The sequence below is a fragment of the Conger conger genome, chromosome 16 (assembly GCF_963514075.1).
Source record: "Conger conger chromosome 16, fConCon1.1, whole genome shotgun sequence".
Lineage (NCBI taxonomy): Eukaryota > Metazoa > Chordata > Actinopteri > Anguilliformes > Congridae > Conger > Conger conger.
This window is the reverse complement of record NC_083775.1, coordinates 38135724-38151790: the sequence shown is the minus strand read 5'-3', so window position 1 is coordinate 38151790 and position 16067 is coordinate 38135724. Positions and strand designations below refer to the sequence as shown.

The following is a 16067-nucleotide window of genomic DNA, read 5'->3' as shown; positions in this document are numbered from 1 at the left end:
GGATGCGTGAGAAGTTCTTAACATTGCGTTAAAAATAATTCATTCATGGGGCGCCGTTTAGGAAAAGAAATTACTGTGGCGTTAAGGTTTCTCTTTTCATCCTGTGGTCAAAACAATCGTAAATGAAAGCACTTGCAACTTTAATGGGAACCACAAGATGACCACTGTGACGTTAAGATTATACTTTCAGGGATCATTTCTATAGTGTGTGACTGAGGAATGCGTTTTGAAAGTGTTTGGTCTCGCTGCCCACGATGACGAGATAGTGAATCCCTTTCTTAGCGTGAAGCGAATAGAGAATATTGGTTTTTATTCAGCAGTTTTCTATCATAGATGACCGTTCCGCTTCTGCAGAGAATGTGGAGGAAGGTGGATGTGTTCTGAGTGGTTAGTTTATGATTGCAATTAAACATCTTTTGTGAAATGACAACTTCGGAACCGTCTTGGTTGATCAGGTGGTGAAGAAGATATGTTTTTATGCTTCTGATTCCTGAGATAATTGCTAGAATGAAAGAGAAAGGCCATCTGGCTCATTTCCAAAACCTTTTGGGTTCATTATAGCATGCCTAAATTTTTTAGTTTCCAGTTATTCATTCATGGGGCGCCGTTTAGGAAAAAAAATTACTGTGGCGATGAGGTGTCTCTTTTCATCCTGTGGTCAAAATAATCGTTAATGAAAGCACTTGCAACTTTAATGGGAACCACAAGATGACCACTGTGACGTTAAGACTATTCTTTCCGGGATCATTTCTATAATGTGTGATTGAGGAATGCGTTTTGAAAGTGTTTGGTCTCGCTGCCCACGATGACGACATAGCGCATCCCTTTCTGAGCGTGAAGCGGATAGAGAATATTGGTTTTTAATCAGCGTTTCTCTATCATTGATGACCGTTCCGCCCTTGTACCGAATGTGGAGGAAGGTGGATGTGTTCTGTATGGTTAGTTTGTGATTGCAATTAAAAATCTTTTATGAAATCACAACTTCAGAACCGTCTTGGTTGATCAGGCGGTGAAGAAGATATGTTTTTATGCTTCTGATTCCTGAGATAATTGCCAGAATGAAAGAGAAAGGCCATCTGGCTCATTTCCAAAACCTTTTGGGTTCATTATAGCATGCCTTAATTTTTTAGTTTGCAGTTGCCTAATAACATTGCGTTCAAAATAATTCATTCATGGGGCGCCGTTTAGGAAAAAAATTACTGTGGCGATGAGGTGTCTCTTTTTATCCTGTGATCAAAACAATCGTAAATGAAAGCACTTGCAACTTTAATGGGAACCACAAGATGACCACTGTGACGTTAAAACTATGCTTTCAGGGATCATTTCTATAGTGTGTGACTGAGGAATGCGTTTTGAAAGTGTTTGGTCTCGCAGCCCACGATGACGAGATAATGCATTCCTTTCTGAGCGTGACGCGGATAGAGAATATTGGTTTTTAATCAGTAGTTCTTTATCATTGATGACCGTGCCGCTTCTGCAGAGAATGTGGAGGAAGGTGGATGTGTTCTGAATGGTTAGTTTGTGATTGCAATTAAAAATCTTTTGTGAAATGACAACTTCGGAACCGTCTTGGTTGATCAGGTGGTGAAGAAGATATGTTTTTATGCTTCTGATTCCTGAGATAATTGTTAGAATGAAAGAGAAAGGCCATCTGGCTCATTTCCAAAACCTTTTGGGTTCATTATAGCATGCCTTAATTTTTTAGTTTGCAGTTGCCGAATAACATTGCGTTAAAAATAATTCATTCATGGGCCGCCGTTTAGGAAAAAAAATTACTGTGGCGATGAGGTGTCTCTTTTCATCCTGTGGTCAAAACAATCGTAAATGAAAGCACTTGCAACTTTAATGGGAACCACAAGATGACCACTGTGACATTAAGACTGTACTTTCAAGAATCATTTCTATAGTGTGTGACTGATGAGCCAAATAAGGGCGAGGGGATAGAGGTAGGTGAGATGAGAAAGGGGATGGGGAGAGAGGGTAGAGACAGAGATAGTGGAGGCAACAGCAGGTCAAAAGGCCGGGCAGGAGCAGGAAGGGGAAAGAGGTGGGTCTCACAGCCTATCTGGATCAGATGGGGTAGGAGTGGTAGAAAGGAAAGGAGCGGAAAAACATTTCGGGGAGTCTGACTCTGAGACGGCGTCCATGATAACCGTACAATCAGAGTCAGAAGAGGTGCAGGAGAGAGAGATGGAGACAGAAGGTATGTCTTTAAAGAGGGGGGCGGAGGAGGAAAATGAGGTAAACTCATTTGGGGGGAAAAAGTGGAAAATAGAGACAGAAACAATGGGAATGGTTGGGTTCATTGACCGACAGTGATGAATCTGGAGAGTCACTTGTTTTTAAAGCAACGTCACCGAATGAGTCTCCATATGTGAGTGAAACGGTGTTGGATGATTCAGGTGGGGGGTGAGGACATGGTTTTGAAATGAGGTGGATGGCAGCCATTTTGTTTTCATGTCTGATTTGTTTCTTGGAAGGTTTCATCATTTTATACTTTAAAATGAATTCACAGTTTTTGCCACTCACTGTTGCTACGTTGAATGTGCGCAGTATGAGGACAGTAATGAGGGCACAGGCTGTTCTGTCATTCCTGGAAGGAGTGCAGGCAGACATTATATGCCTACAGGAGTGTGGCTTACCTTACCAGAAGTCATACAGGCAATGGGAAGGGAAGTGGGCACAGGGGCCGTCTCTGTGGAGCGGCTCTGACGAGAGCAGGGCGGATGGGGTGGTGGTGTTAATAAAGAACAAATGGGTGAAGGTGGTGGGGAGCACTATTGTCAAATGTGGTAGGGCAATTTTAGTTTCCTTAAGTTTTTGTGGTGTCCATATGAATTTGTTGAATGTTTATTGTTCCCCCCAGAGACAGAAGAGGTGGGACTTCCTGCAAGACCTACCTCCTCATTTTCTGGGCAGAGCGCCATTGTTGGTTGCTGGTGATTTTAATTGCATTTTAAATAGGTCAGATCGGCGTGGGGTGGGCGATGATTTTAGAATGGATAAGACCTCCGGCTATTTGCAAAGAATGGTGAAAGATTTTAATTTAGTAGATGTTTTTAAGGCCCTACACCCAGGAAGTGATGGTTTTACCTGGCATAGTGATGAGGGGTCCCGAGCGTCCAGGATTGATTTCCTCTTCGCGAGGGGTTTTGTCGCGCAGGCGGCAGATCTGAGCCCTGTATTTTTCTCTGACCATTCCCTGCTGCTGTGCACTCTGGCTGTGGAGTCAGAGGTGACTGTAGGCAGTGGGGTTTGGAAGCTGAACTGCCGTTTGTCGGAAGATCAGGCAGTAGTGATGGCTTTCCGGAAGCAGTTTGAGGAGTGGAGGACCCTACAGGACCTGTTTAGTTCCCGGGCGGAGTGGTGGGAGGACATCAAAAACCGAATAAAAGAATTTTTTATGAGAGTGGGGAGGGAAAGGAGGGCAAAGGAAAGAAGAGTGTGGGCGGGATTACAGAGACGCTTAAACCGATATTCTTATTTGGTGAATGCAGGGTATGATTTTATTGTGGAGGTGGATGAGGTAAAAACGGAGATGAGGAGTCTAGCTACTAATCGAAGCAAAGAAGTCATTTTTAGAAGTCGGGAAAGGGAGATAGATGAGGGAGAAACATGTTCTCGATTTTTCTTTAAGAAGGTTTTATCGCAAGGGGCATTAATGAGAGGGTTGAAGGGCGAGCAGGGGGGCCTCATTAGAACTACCGTGGGGCAGATGAGGGTAGTGGAGGACTTCTATAGCAAACTATTTGGGGAAAAGAAGGTGGAAAAAAATAAAATGCAAGTGTTTTTAAGTGCAATAGAGAGGAAAACTAAAGAGGAATCAGGGTTGGATATGGATTTTAACTTGCAAGATTTAACCGAGAGCTTGTTGACTTTTAAAAAAGGTCAATCCCCAGGGTTGGATGGGCTCCCCCTAGAATTTTATTTAAAATTTTGGAATTTTATAGGTCCGGACCTGAGAGTCATTTTTAAAGAATTCGACAACAGAGAGATTTTGCCGGAAAGTTTTAGAATGGGAGTGGTTACTCTGCTTTTTAAGAAAGGGGAAAAAACAGACTTAAAGAACTGGCGACCGATAACACTTTTAAACTTTGATTATAAACTGTACAGTAAGATTTTAACTCTAAAGATGAGGGTGGTTTTAGAGGACATCATCCACCCGGATCAAGTCTGTGCTGTGCCAGGGAGGAGAATCACGGACAGCCTGGTATTGGTGAGAGACGCCATCTGTCTTGCGAGGGATAGACAAATGAAGTTAGCCGTTTTAAATTTAGACTTTGAGAAAGCGTCTCGCACCAGTACATGTTTCATGTACTGCAAAAAATGGGGTTTCCGAAGAGGTTTATAGCCCGGGTGGGGCTTTTGTACGCGGGGGCGAAGAGCAAGATTTTGGTTAACGGGTTCCAAACTAATGCAGTGCCAGTGAACTGCGGCGTCCGCCAAGGGTGTCCATTATCCCCGCTCCTGAAGGAAGGGCCCTGTGGCTGGCGATAAACGCCTGTCGGGAAGCGCTGTGGACATCGAGGAATCCGGTGTCACTGGGACGGACAGCCCTCTCACCAGTTGGAACATGGAAAATGGCTTTGGCCCGGGTGAGGGACTACATCCAGAGAGACAGCCGTCGGTGGGGGGCTGGAAGAGCTCGGGCTTTGTGGGGAACTGCTGCCTTAAGATGTGTTGGAGTGGACTGAGCAGTTTGATGTGGTGCCAGGTTTTTGTGTCGGCTAAATGGACTGGTGTTGGAGTTGGTTATTTAAGGACACATCCTGTCCTATACAAAGTGTTCCTTTTCATACTGTATGATTTTATTGTATCGATTTTTGGAGACATGGTATTACAAAATGTGTGTGTTATTTATTAAGAGTGTGAGTAATGGGGGAGGGTTTTTTGTGTTTTTTTTGTACCAGGAATGGATTATTTATATATTTTGTATTGTGAAAAAAAATGTATATACGTATTTATTTGGGATTTCATATGTGCTTGGGTTTGTTTTGATCGTATTTATTTGTTTGTATTTATTTGCAACTTTAATGGGAACCACTAGATTACCATTTTGACGTTACATTACATTACATTTTACATTTTAGTCATTTGGCAGACGCTTTTAATCCAAAGCGACTTACAAGTGCATAGGTTCTACCATAAGTCAGAGCATCACATCCAGAAACTAGCAAAATACACAGGAAACACTCCTGGGTGACTTCAACCTCAACTCAGAGTCCACCCAGTCTACCTTTCTCTCCCTCCTCTCTTCTTTTGACCTTACCCTCACTCTTTCCCCTCCCACCCACAAAGCAGGCAACCTTCTTGACCTCATCTTCACAAGGAGCTGCACAACAACCAACCTCTCTGTAACACCACTCCATATATCTGACCACTCCTTCATCTCTTTCTCTCTTCCACTCTCCTCTAACACCCATCCATCTCTCCCACCATCCACTGTCACCTGTCGACGGAACCTACGCCACCTGTCTTCCTCCACCCTCTCATCTACAATCCTCTCCTCCCTACCATCTGCGGAGTCTTTCTCTCGACTGTCTCCCGATGATGCGGCTACAACTCTCATGTCCTCCCTCTCATCTTCCTTTGATTCTCTGTGTCCCCTCACCACCAAACTAGCTCGGGCCTCCCCCCCCAGTCCATGGCTTTCTGATGCTCTACGAGCTGTCCGAACCGAACTGCGGGCGGCGGAGAGAAAATGGAAAAGGTCCTGTCTCCCCACTAGCTTCCTTCCATGCCCTCTTATCATCTTTCCATTCCTCTGTCTCTCTAGCTAAATCTTCCTTCTTTCACTCGAAAATTAACGCGGCCGCCGCTAATCCCCGCAAATTGTTTTCAACTTTCTCCTCTCTTCTGGCCCCCCCTCCCCCCCCACCCCCCTCATCACTCACACCTGATGACTTTGTCTCCTTCTTTGAAAAGAAGGTCGATGCTATTCGCAATTCCTTCTCCCAACCCTCCACCCCTGCTGACCCTCCTACCCTCCCCAACTCCTTAACCTCCTTTTCTCCCCTCTCTGACGCCGACACACTGAAACTCCTTACTTCCCACCGCCCAACCACCTGTCCTCTTGACCCCATCCCCTCTCCCCTCCTACAATCTATATCTGAGGACATTCTCCCTTTTCTCTCCTCTCTAATCAACACCTCCCTCTCTTCCGGCACCATGCCCTCTTCCCTGAAGAGGGCCAGAGTCACTCCCCTGCTCAAAAAACCTACTCTTGACCCCTCTGCCCTGAACAACTACCGGCCTGTCTCTCTTCTTCCCTTTCTCGCTAAAACCCTGGAAGGAAGCTATATCACTGGGGAGACAGGACCTTTTCCATTTTCTCTCTGCCGCCCGCAGTTCGGTTCGGACAGCTCGTAGAGCATCAGAAAGCCAAGGACTGGGGGGGGAGGCCCAAGCTAGTTTGTTGGTGAGGGGACACAGAGAATCAAAGGAAGATGAGAGGGAGGACATGAGAGTTGTAGCCGCATCATCGGGAGACAGTCGAGAGAAAGACTCCGCAGATGGTAGGGAGGAGAGGATTGTAGATGAGAGGGTGGAGGAAGACAGGTGGCGTAGGTTCCGTCGACAGGTGACAGTGGCTGGTGGGAGAGATGGATGGGTGTTAGAGGAGAGTGGTCAGATATATGGAGTGGTGTTACAGAGAGGTTGGTTGTTGTGCAGCTCCTTGTGAAGATGAGGTCAAGAAGGTTGCCTGCTTTGTGGGTGGAAGGGGAAAGAGTGAGGGTAAGGTCAAAAGAAGAGAGGAGGGAGAGAAAGGTAGACTGGGTGGACTGGGAGTTGAGGTTGAAGTCACCCAGGAGGACCAGGGGGGTGTCACGTTACGATTATACTTTCAGGGATCATTTCTATGGAAAGTTTTGTCTTCGGAATTGTATTGTTAAAAGTTCGGAAAGCTATTTTTGTGTGTGTTTAATTAACAGAATTTCTTTGTATATATTTTTTTCTTTATAGGCGGATCGGCGGTGCAGGAGGGGAGCGGTTGGTCGTGGAAGGTAAGGCCCTTCGGGGCAAGCCGCTTCTTTTTTGTGGAGTTGTTGGTTTTTTTTGTCTTGTGCTTTTGTTTGCAGGGCCTTGAGGATGTCGGCAGCACGGGTCGGCGCCCGGAGGCACTGTTGCGTGCGTTTCAATCTTCGTGAGAAGGACGGTCGTTTGTTGGAATTGTGACGGCCCGCTCGTATCCGTTTCTGGTTTTTCTTTTTTTGTCTTTCAAGTGGCTGGCTGAGGAACAAGAGGGTCATCAGCTTAACGAGGTGCACCTGTGGCCGGAGGCTTTGGCTTAAGACATCTGCCATTCCTGCAGTTGGGGCTTGCTTCCTCTCATGCTGACAAGCCTTTTTGTTTGACTGGCTAACATTTATATGTATCCAGTCACATTCAATTTATGTACCTACATTAAATACATGACACCTAGCTTTACACACCTCATTACTAATTTTGGTATATTTTGTTATCTTTTGTCTTATTAAATTCTATTATTTTGTTATTCCTTAAACTGGTGTGTGTCCTTCATGTTACGATTTACGAGCGATCGTAACATAATGGGGGCTCGTCCCGGATCCTTTTTGATCCCTTTATTTTTACTTGCATTGCGAGTTTGAATGCCTTATTTCGGAATAAGGCGGTTTTGGCATCTGTTTATATTTGGTCGCCGCGGCGTCGTTACTTTCAGGTAGCTTTGTTCTTTGGCATGAGTAAGTACTCACCTGATTCCTTTTGGTAGGACTCGTTTCGTGTCCGTTTGTTTGTATTATCTGGATTTGCTATCTGGATTTGTTTGTGTTTTCTGGATTGGCGTAGCCTATTTTCCAGTGGTCTAAGCTACCGTAACACTTTGAACAGATGCCAATAGACACGCATTGGTTTATATAGACTAGTTCATGCTTGTTTAAATTTATTTTTGATCGTGGGAGTGAAGAATAATTATTCTAGTTCCAGTTTCGTGAGTTGGAGCTACTATTTCTGTTCCCCGCTGCTCCATCCTTCCGACGACCGGTGAGTGTTACCATACTAGTGTGCAATTACAGTATTGATTTGTTCTGATAATACTTGTGTAATAATTACTGGTGCTTAAAGCTATATTCCCCTGATAGGTTGAGCGGCACGGCCGGGAGGCCTGTCAATTTTTTTATTTTTGTTTGTTATTTTCGGGTTGTTCGTGACGGTGGGGGCACGCTCTGACGTTACGGTGGTAACTTGTCAATTGGTTATTCATTGTGCGTACGGTTTCAGCGTTTAAAGCCGCCTCGAGCCGTAGGGACTCCCAGAAGACTAGGGTTGATCAGGTAGATCTGTGGGTTCAGATCTTCAGTTTTTTTTTGCACACTGTTTGGTTGCAAATCGTTGTCTTGGTTGGTTTTTTTTCGGTTGGGTGCAATAGCGGAGAGTAAAGTGAGGGATTTATGCGACTATAACTTTGGAATTTGTTTGTTCATTGCCATTTTGGTATAATCTCCACTAATTTAGTTAATCCGTTTCTATTTACCTCATTATGTCTAAAGAGAAATCTGAAATTAAAAAGACTCTTTCTCTGGTGGTTGCTGCATTTTTGGAACAACCCAGCTGGTCTAGGTTAGATGCACTTCGTAAGGATTGCTTGATTGAATTGGCGGAGGAGTTGGGCCATTCTGACGTGGGGGCAAAAACGTAGAAAGCCGGAAATAAAGAATTTATTGGTGGAATTGATTGTTAATAGGGGGTTATTAGAGGCCCCAGAAGCCGTGGAAGTGTCGTGTCTAGGAAACGACAGAGTCCAAATCTTCAATTTGTCGAAAAACATCTTCGCGAGGGAAAAGACGACACCAGGCAGCAAGATCTTCAGGAAAATCAGACTTTATTAGCACACGTGCATAAAGCCGGATCAGCTCTCCAGAACTGAACCCCGACTGGCATTTGTACACCCATTTTATACACAGTTACTCCACCTACAACTCCTCCTCAAACCGCATTCTGGCAAATCACCCACACTTTTCTTATCGTAACTCCTCCCAACGCTCCTCCCACAACGTCATTGTGGCAAATTGCCAACGGTCCTTATGCTTTGCCAACTCTGTACAAAGTTCAGGGCATTCTGCCAACTACGTGTCCTCACTTCACCCCGCACCTGCTCTTGGCAAACTACCAGACCTCAGAAAGTTCTGGATGCCCTCCCTCTAACACGTCATCCATACACGTCACTCTGTATCTTTCGCTTTTATAAGACGAACTAAGCAGCAGTAATCATTGAAAATATACAGACAAACTAAACATTTCATTAATATTCACTTCTAATATACTTTTCTAATCTACAGACATACTAAACATTTGATTAATTATTCTCTTCTAAGGGAGTAAATGTACGTAGCATTCTTTGCTCTCATTTCGACAGTTTTCACTGTGGTTTCTTGCGTTTTCATAAGCTCAGCTATAATTAATGTTCTAGGTCAAATAGATACACTCCTGGCATAAAACATCGAGAGTCCTGGGGAAATCAGCTGTACAGTCATATCCGTGTCCTTGACAGTTTGGTCTACACAGTTCAAGACGGGCCCCCCCCCCTGCCAGCTGGCTGGGCTCACTGTGTAATCCTAGCACAATTTAGCAGTTAATCAGTTTGAAACTATACAGGGTACATATCATACTTTAATACAGATATATTGATAAACTTTTAGCACACATCGTCGAGAGTTTTGGAGGAACCAGCCTGCTCACTAAGGCGGAGTCTGATTTTGACTTGTGATTGGTTATCATGCTTTTAGGAGGGAGATCTTTCGTTCTGTGAATTTTCCCCTACAGAAGGTCCTTTGATGGCTTCTTTGATTGGTCCCAAACCTAGTTCAGGTAGTGTAGATGCGGATGGGCGTTTGGTTTTTCAGCAACTCGCATTGGAACAGGACAAAATTGCTTTAGAGCAGAGAAGACTGGATTTTGAGGAAAGGAAAGCAAATGCCGACCAGGAATTTCGTATGGCCCAAATTGATTTGCTCAAAGAGGGGGTGAGTCCTGGTGACTTGAATGCCACTTGGGGTGGATCTTTGTTTCCCTCTAGTAGTAGCCGTGGTGCGCCAGCGTTTGATATTGTAAAAAATTTAAGATTACTTCCTCGGTTCAATGAAAAAGACGTTGATACTTTCTTTATTCTATTTGAGCGTGTAGCTGATACTTTGGGGTGGCCGGATGTACCAAGAACACTGATGCTTCAGTGTATTTTTACTGGGAAGGCTCAGGAAGCGTATTCAGCACTAACATCTGAACAGTGCTCTAACTATAACATCGTGAAATCCGCTGTTCTAAAATCCTATGAGTTAGTTCCTGAGGCTTATCGCCAAAAATTTAGGAATTGTAAGAAAGGGGCAGGGCAAACGCACGTTGAATTCGCTAGGGAGTCATTGAGTTTTTTTGACCGCTGGATTAAAGCATCCACTGTTACTACATTTGAACAATTACGTGATTTACTGGTACTTGAGCAGTTTAAGAATTCTGTTCCCGACCGCGTTGCTACTTATGTTAATGAGCACAAAGTGCAGACGGCAGCGGATGCAGCTGTGCTTGCTGATGAATTTGTGCTGACGCATAAAAGTGGGTTTGGAGACCACCGTTTTCGTAGCCATGCTTTTAATAACGTTGATCCTTGTCAGTCTCAATCAGAAGATCCTTCTGGTATTGGTAATGATGCAAATGCAGGTGAGAAAAAGATTGATCGTAAATTAACTGGGAAAAAGCTTCATGGGGCTTGTGCCTATTGTAAACAAAAAGGCCATTGGATTAGTGATTGTCCGGTTCTTAAAGGAAAAAATAAGTCCGCTCAATTTAGGGTTGCTGCTTTAGCAGCCCCTGTGCCATGCTCACGTAATTGTATTGATACTCCTAAGGTGACTCATTTGAAAATTCAGGATCCTGTTCCCTCTATAAAGGTTACTCCATGTATAGAGTTTGCTCCATTTCTCACTAAAGGTTTTGTATCTCTTGATGGTAACACAGTGAAGCAGGCTGTTACAATACTGAGGGATACAGGGGCAACTCAATCAATTCTTTTGGAGGGTATTTTGCCCCTTTCATCAAAAACTGAAATTGGACGCAGTGTGTTAATACAGGGCATTGAATTGACCCATGTGAATGTTCCATTACATGAAACTAATCTATCTTCTGATTTGGTCAATGGCAAGGTTGTAGTGGGTGTGCGCCCCTCCCTGCCAGTAGCGGGAGTTACTTTCCTTTTAGGAAATGATTTGGCTGGTGGAGCTGTGTGGAAAGATGTACAGCGCCCTCTAGAGGTTGTCTCTGTCCCATGCATGTCTACGGAGGTGGCTGTGACTGCGCGGAGGTACCCAGAGGTGTTTTCGGCTTGTGCCATTACTCAGGCTATGAGCCGTAACAGCATTAAGGCCCCTGTTGACCATTTAAAAAAGGAGTATCCCTGTTCATTGATTGATCTAAGTGAGACCTTTCTGGTAGATCCAGTGGACGCCGTTTCACCTGTAGACAAAGCCTTAAAGAGCCGATCTGGTAAGGTAATCAGTCCCCTGTCGGTTTCTTCTCAGGAGTTTATCTCTGATCAGAAAGCCGATTCTTCATTGGCTGTGGCACCGAAGGCAGAGGATGATGCAGTGCTGGTTACTGTCGCTGTCGCCAAAAATATAAACCAGGTCCCTCCTTTGTCTACTACTGCATCTGTTATGCCTTTCCGATATCCTTTTTCAGAAGGAGTAGTAGGGGATGCTGCAGAGGATGTAATTATGCCGGCTGACTGTGTTTTTCAGGATAGACTTAATAACTCTGAGTTCTTATGTAACCTTGAATCTCAGTTTGCACATTTGTCTGTTTCTGAACGTGCTGACCTGGTTCAATTAATTAATTTGCACTTGTCCCTCTTTCCTGACATCCCGTCACGTACAACATTGGTCGAACATGATATTGATGTCGGTGACTCTCCTCCCATTAGGCAACGGTTTTATCAAGTCTCGCCAAACAAACGGAAGCAGCTTGATGCCGAATTGGAATACATGCTTAATAATAACATAGCAGAACATAGTTATTCTAATTGGTCTTCGCCTTGCCTGTTGGTGCCTAAGCCTGATGGCACCTCCAGATTTTGTACCGATTACCGTAAAGTTACTGCAGTAACTAAGGCCGACTGTTACCCATTGCCGCGTATGGAGGACTGTGTCGACCAAGTGGGTGTTGGCTGACGCCTTGAGCCGTGCCCCGGTGGACAGTTAATTGTCGCTGTTCTCACTTTGACTTTTGCCTTCCTTTACTCTCCTCAATCTGCTGATCTTATCTCTCTCGCTTTGACACTCTTCTGCTCACTTTTGCTCTTTCCCCACCCCGGTGCACAGGAAGGGGGGTGTGGAGGTTAGGGGGCCAGTAGAGGAGTGGACTGGTTATTGTGGTGGAGGCAGAGGAACCCCGGAGTAAGGGAAGTATTGTAATTTTCCTCTTCTCTCTTTTGCACCCTCTTTTTTTTTTGGTGTCGACTCAAGTGTTAATTTGTACATTCACATTACACATTATGGGCCGATGGGAGTTGTTTTGTTAAAAAATAATAATAATAAAGTCAATGATTTATTGATAACTAGTGATTTATCTGTTTAATATTCGTTTATTAATGTTATAGAGGGCCCTATGGTCCCTCTTCTTTATGGGGGAAGGTGTGACTGGTTTTTCTTTTTTTGTCTTTCAAGTGGCTGGCTGAGGAACAAGAGGCTCATCAGCTTAATGAGGTGCACCTGTGGCCGGAGGCTTTGGCTTAAGACATCTGCCATTCCTGCAGTTGGGGCTTGCTTCCTCTCATGCTGACAAGCCTTTTTGTTTGACTGGCTAACATTTATATGTATCCAGTCACATTCAATTTATGTACCTACATTAAATACATGACACATAGCTTTACACACCTCATTACTAATTTTGGTATATTTTGTTATCTTTTGTCTTATTAAATTCTATTATTTTGTTATTCCTTAAACTGGTGTGTGTCCTTCATGTTACAATTTACGAGCGATCGTAACAGAATGCTCAAGTTTGGACTTCTCACGTAAGTTTGTGAAGGGAATTTTGGGGTTTTTGCCAGGGGAAATCAATTGTTTGATTGCCTTACCGCAAGGGAAAGGCTTTGATTTAAGTTTTAAAACCCAGGCTCTACTCAGAGCATTTTGGGAAAAGTTTGATTTTGTAAAAGATCGTTTTGAGATGTTTTCAGTTGAACGGCTTACAGATGATTCTGTGAAGGTTCTTGTGATTAAAATGTTTAACGAGATGGTGAATGAATGGGATTTGACGACGTGGCTGGGGAGACACTGCATGGTGCGGGCCCCGCCCGAGAAAGTTCTAGATTTGGACGGCATCTGGATAGGAAGTTGGAGGGTGCCTGTAAAGCTGGGTGTTGACCAAGCAGGTTATGGGGGGCTGAGACATCTGCCCTCAATGATTGTGATGGGAGAAAATAGAGGGTTGCTCTTTTATCAGGGCCAACCCAAGTTATGTAGGAGGTGTGGTGCTTATGGGCATCTAGTGGAAGGGTGCAAGGAGATTTTTTGCTCTAAATGCAGAGAGGTGGGCCATTTGTCAGGGCAGTGCCCAACAGGGAGAAAATGCAATCTGTGTGGAGCTACTACACACCTGTTTCGGGACTGCCCTGACCCTGCCATTTTAGAGGAGACAACAGGGCAAACAGGGAACAGGAGGGAAGTTCCCAGGAGCCAGGAGAGGGCAGTAGGGAGCAGGAGGAAAGGGAAGTTGAGGCTCAGATAGAGAGAGGAGGGGAAACAGGTGAGGGGGAGAAGACACAGCCAGATGAGCCAATTAAGGGCGAGGGGATAGAGGTAGGTGAGATGAGAAATGGGATGGGGAGAATGCAGAGGAGCCACAGGAGGGAGAGGATAAAAAGGAAGGTAAGATGAGAAGGGTTGAGGGAGGGGTAGAGAAAAGTGTAGGGGTGTGGGCGAGAGGGTAGAGACAGAGATAGTGGAGGCAACAACAGGTCAAAAGGCCGGGCAGGAGCAGGATGGGGAAAGAGGTGGGTCTCACAGCCTATCTGGATCAGATGGGGTAGGAGTGGTAGAAAGGAAAGGAGCGGAAAAACATTTCGGGGAGTCTGACTCTGAGACGGCGTCCATGATAACCGTACAATCAGAGTCAGAAGAGGTGCAGGAGAGAGAGATGGAGACAGAAGGTATGTCTTTAAAGAGGGGGGCTGAGGAGGAAAATGAGGTAAACTCACTTGGGGGGAAAAAGTGGAAAATAGAGAGACGGAAACAATGGGAATGGTTGGGTTCATTGACCGACAGTGATGAATCTAGAGAGTCACCTGTTTTTAAAGCAACGTCACCGAATGAGTCTCCATATGTGAGTGAAACGGTGTTGGATGATTCAGGTGGGGGTGAGGACATGGTTTTGAAATGAGGCGGATGGCAGCCATTTTGTTTTCATGTCTGATTTGTTTCTTGGGAGGTTTCATCATTTTATACTTTAAAATGAATTCACAGTTTTTGCCACTCCCTGTTGCTACGTTGAATGTGCGCAGTATGAGGACAGTAATGAGGGCACAGGCTGTTCTGTCATTCCTGGAAGGAGTGCAGGCAGACATTATATGCCTACAGGAGTGTGGCTTACCTTACCAGAAGTCATACAGGCAATGGGAAGGGAAGTGGGCACAGGGGCCGTCTCTGTGGAGCGGCTCTGACGAGAGCAGGGCGGATGGGGTGGTGGTGTTAATAAAGAACAAATGGGTGAAGGTGGTGGGGAGCACTATTGTCAAATGTGGTAGGGCAATTTTAGTTTCCTTAAGTTTTTGTGGTGTCCATATGAATTGTTCCCCCCAGAGACAGAAGAGGTGGGACTTCCTGCAAGACCTACCTCCTCATTTGCTGGGCAGAGCGCCATTGTTGGTTGCTGGTGATTTTAATTGCATTTTAAATAGGTCTGATCGGCATGGGGTGGGCGATGATTTTAGAATGGATAAGACCTCCGGCTATTTGCAAAGGATGGTGAAAGATTTTAATTTAGTAGATGTTTTTAAGGCTCTACACCCAGGAAGTGATGGTTTTACCTGGCATAGTGATGAGGGGTCCCGAGCGTCCAGGATTGATTTCCTCTTCGCGAGGGGTTTTGTCGCGCAGACGGCAGATCTGAGCCCTGTATTTTTCTCTGACCATTCCCTGCTGCTGTGCACTCTGGCTGTGGAGTCAGAGGTGGCTGTAGGCACTGGGGTTTGGAAGCTGAACTGCCGTTTGTTGGAAGATCAGGCCGTAGTGATGGCTTTCCGGAAGCAGTTTGAGGAGTGGAGGACCCTATAGGACCTGTTTAGTTCCCGGGCGGAGTGGTGGGAGGACATCAAAAACCGAATAAAATAATTTTTTATGAGAGTGGGGAGGGAAAGGAGGGCAAAGGAAGGAAGAGTGTGGGCGGGATTACAGAGACGCTTAAACCGATATTCTTATTTGGTGAATGCGGGGTATGATTTTAGTGTGGAGGTGGATGAGGTAAAAACGGAGATAAGGAATCTAGCTACTATTCGAAGCAAAGAAGTCATTTTTAGAAGTCGGGAAAGGGAGATAGATGAGGGAGAAACTTGTTCTCGATTCTTCTTTAAGAAGGTTTTATCGCAAGGGGCATTAATGAGAGGGTTGAAGGACTAGCAGGGGCGCCTCATTAGAACTACCGTGGGGCAGATGAGGGTAGTGGAGGACTTCTATAGCAAACTATTTGGGGAAAAGAAGGTGGAAAAAAAGTTTTAAGTGCAATAGAGAGGAAAACTAAAGAGGAATCAGGGTTGGATATGGATTTTAACTTGCAAGATTTAACCGAGAGCTTGTTGACTTTTAAAAAAGGTAAATCCCCAGGGTTGGATGGGCTCCCCCTAGAATTTTATTTAAAATTTTGGAATTTTATAGGTCCGGACCTGAGAGTCATTTTTAAAGAATTTGACAACAGAGAGATTTTGCCGGAAAGTTTTAGAATGGGAGTGGTTACGCTGCTTTTTAAAAAAGGGGAAAAAACAGACTTAAAGAACTGGCGACGGATAACACTTTTAAACTTTGATTATAAACTGTACAGCAAGATTTTAACTCTAAAGATGAGGG

General features: G+C 44.8%; 3 non-coding genes across 3 annotated transcripts; all 3 read left to right on the top strand.

The window, feature by feature from the left end:
• Window positions 1–174: 174 nt before the first annotated feature.
• On the top strand, window positions 175–389 carry LOC133115570 (small nucleolar RNA U3). The gene has a single exon (XR_009705747.1). It is a non-coding gene; the product is annotated as a small nucleolar RNA U3 (small nucleolar RNA).
• A 336-nt stretch (window positions 390–725) lies between these two features.
• Window positions 726–940, top strand: LOC133115590 (small nucleolar RNA U3). The gene has a single exon (XR_009705767.1). It is a non-coding gene; the product is annotated as a small nucleolar RNA U3 (small nucleolar RNA).
• Window positions 941–1300: 360 nt separating this feature from the next.
• Window positions 1301–1515, top strand: LOC133115567 (small nucleolar RNA U3). Its single transcript, XR_009705745.1, has one exon. It is a non-coding gene; the product is annotated as a small nucleolar RNA U3 (small nucleolar RNA).
• Window positions 1516–16067: the final 14552 nt, after the last annotated feature.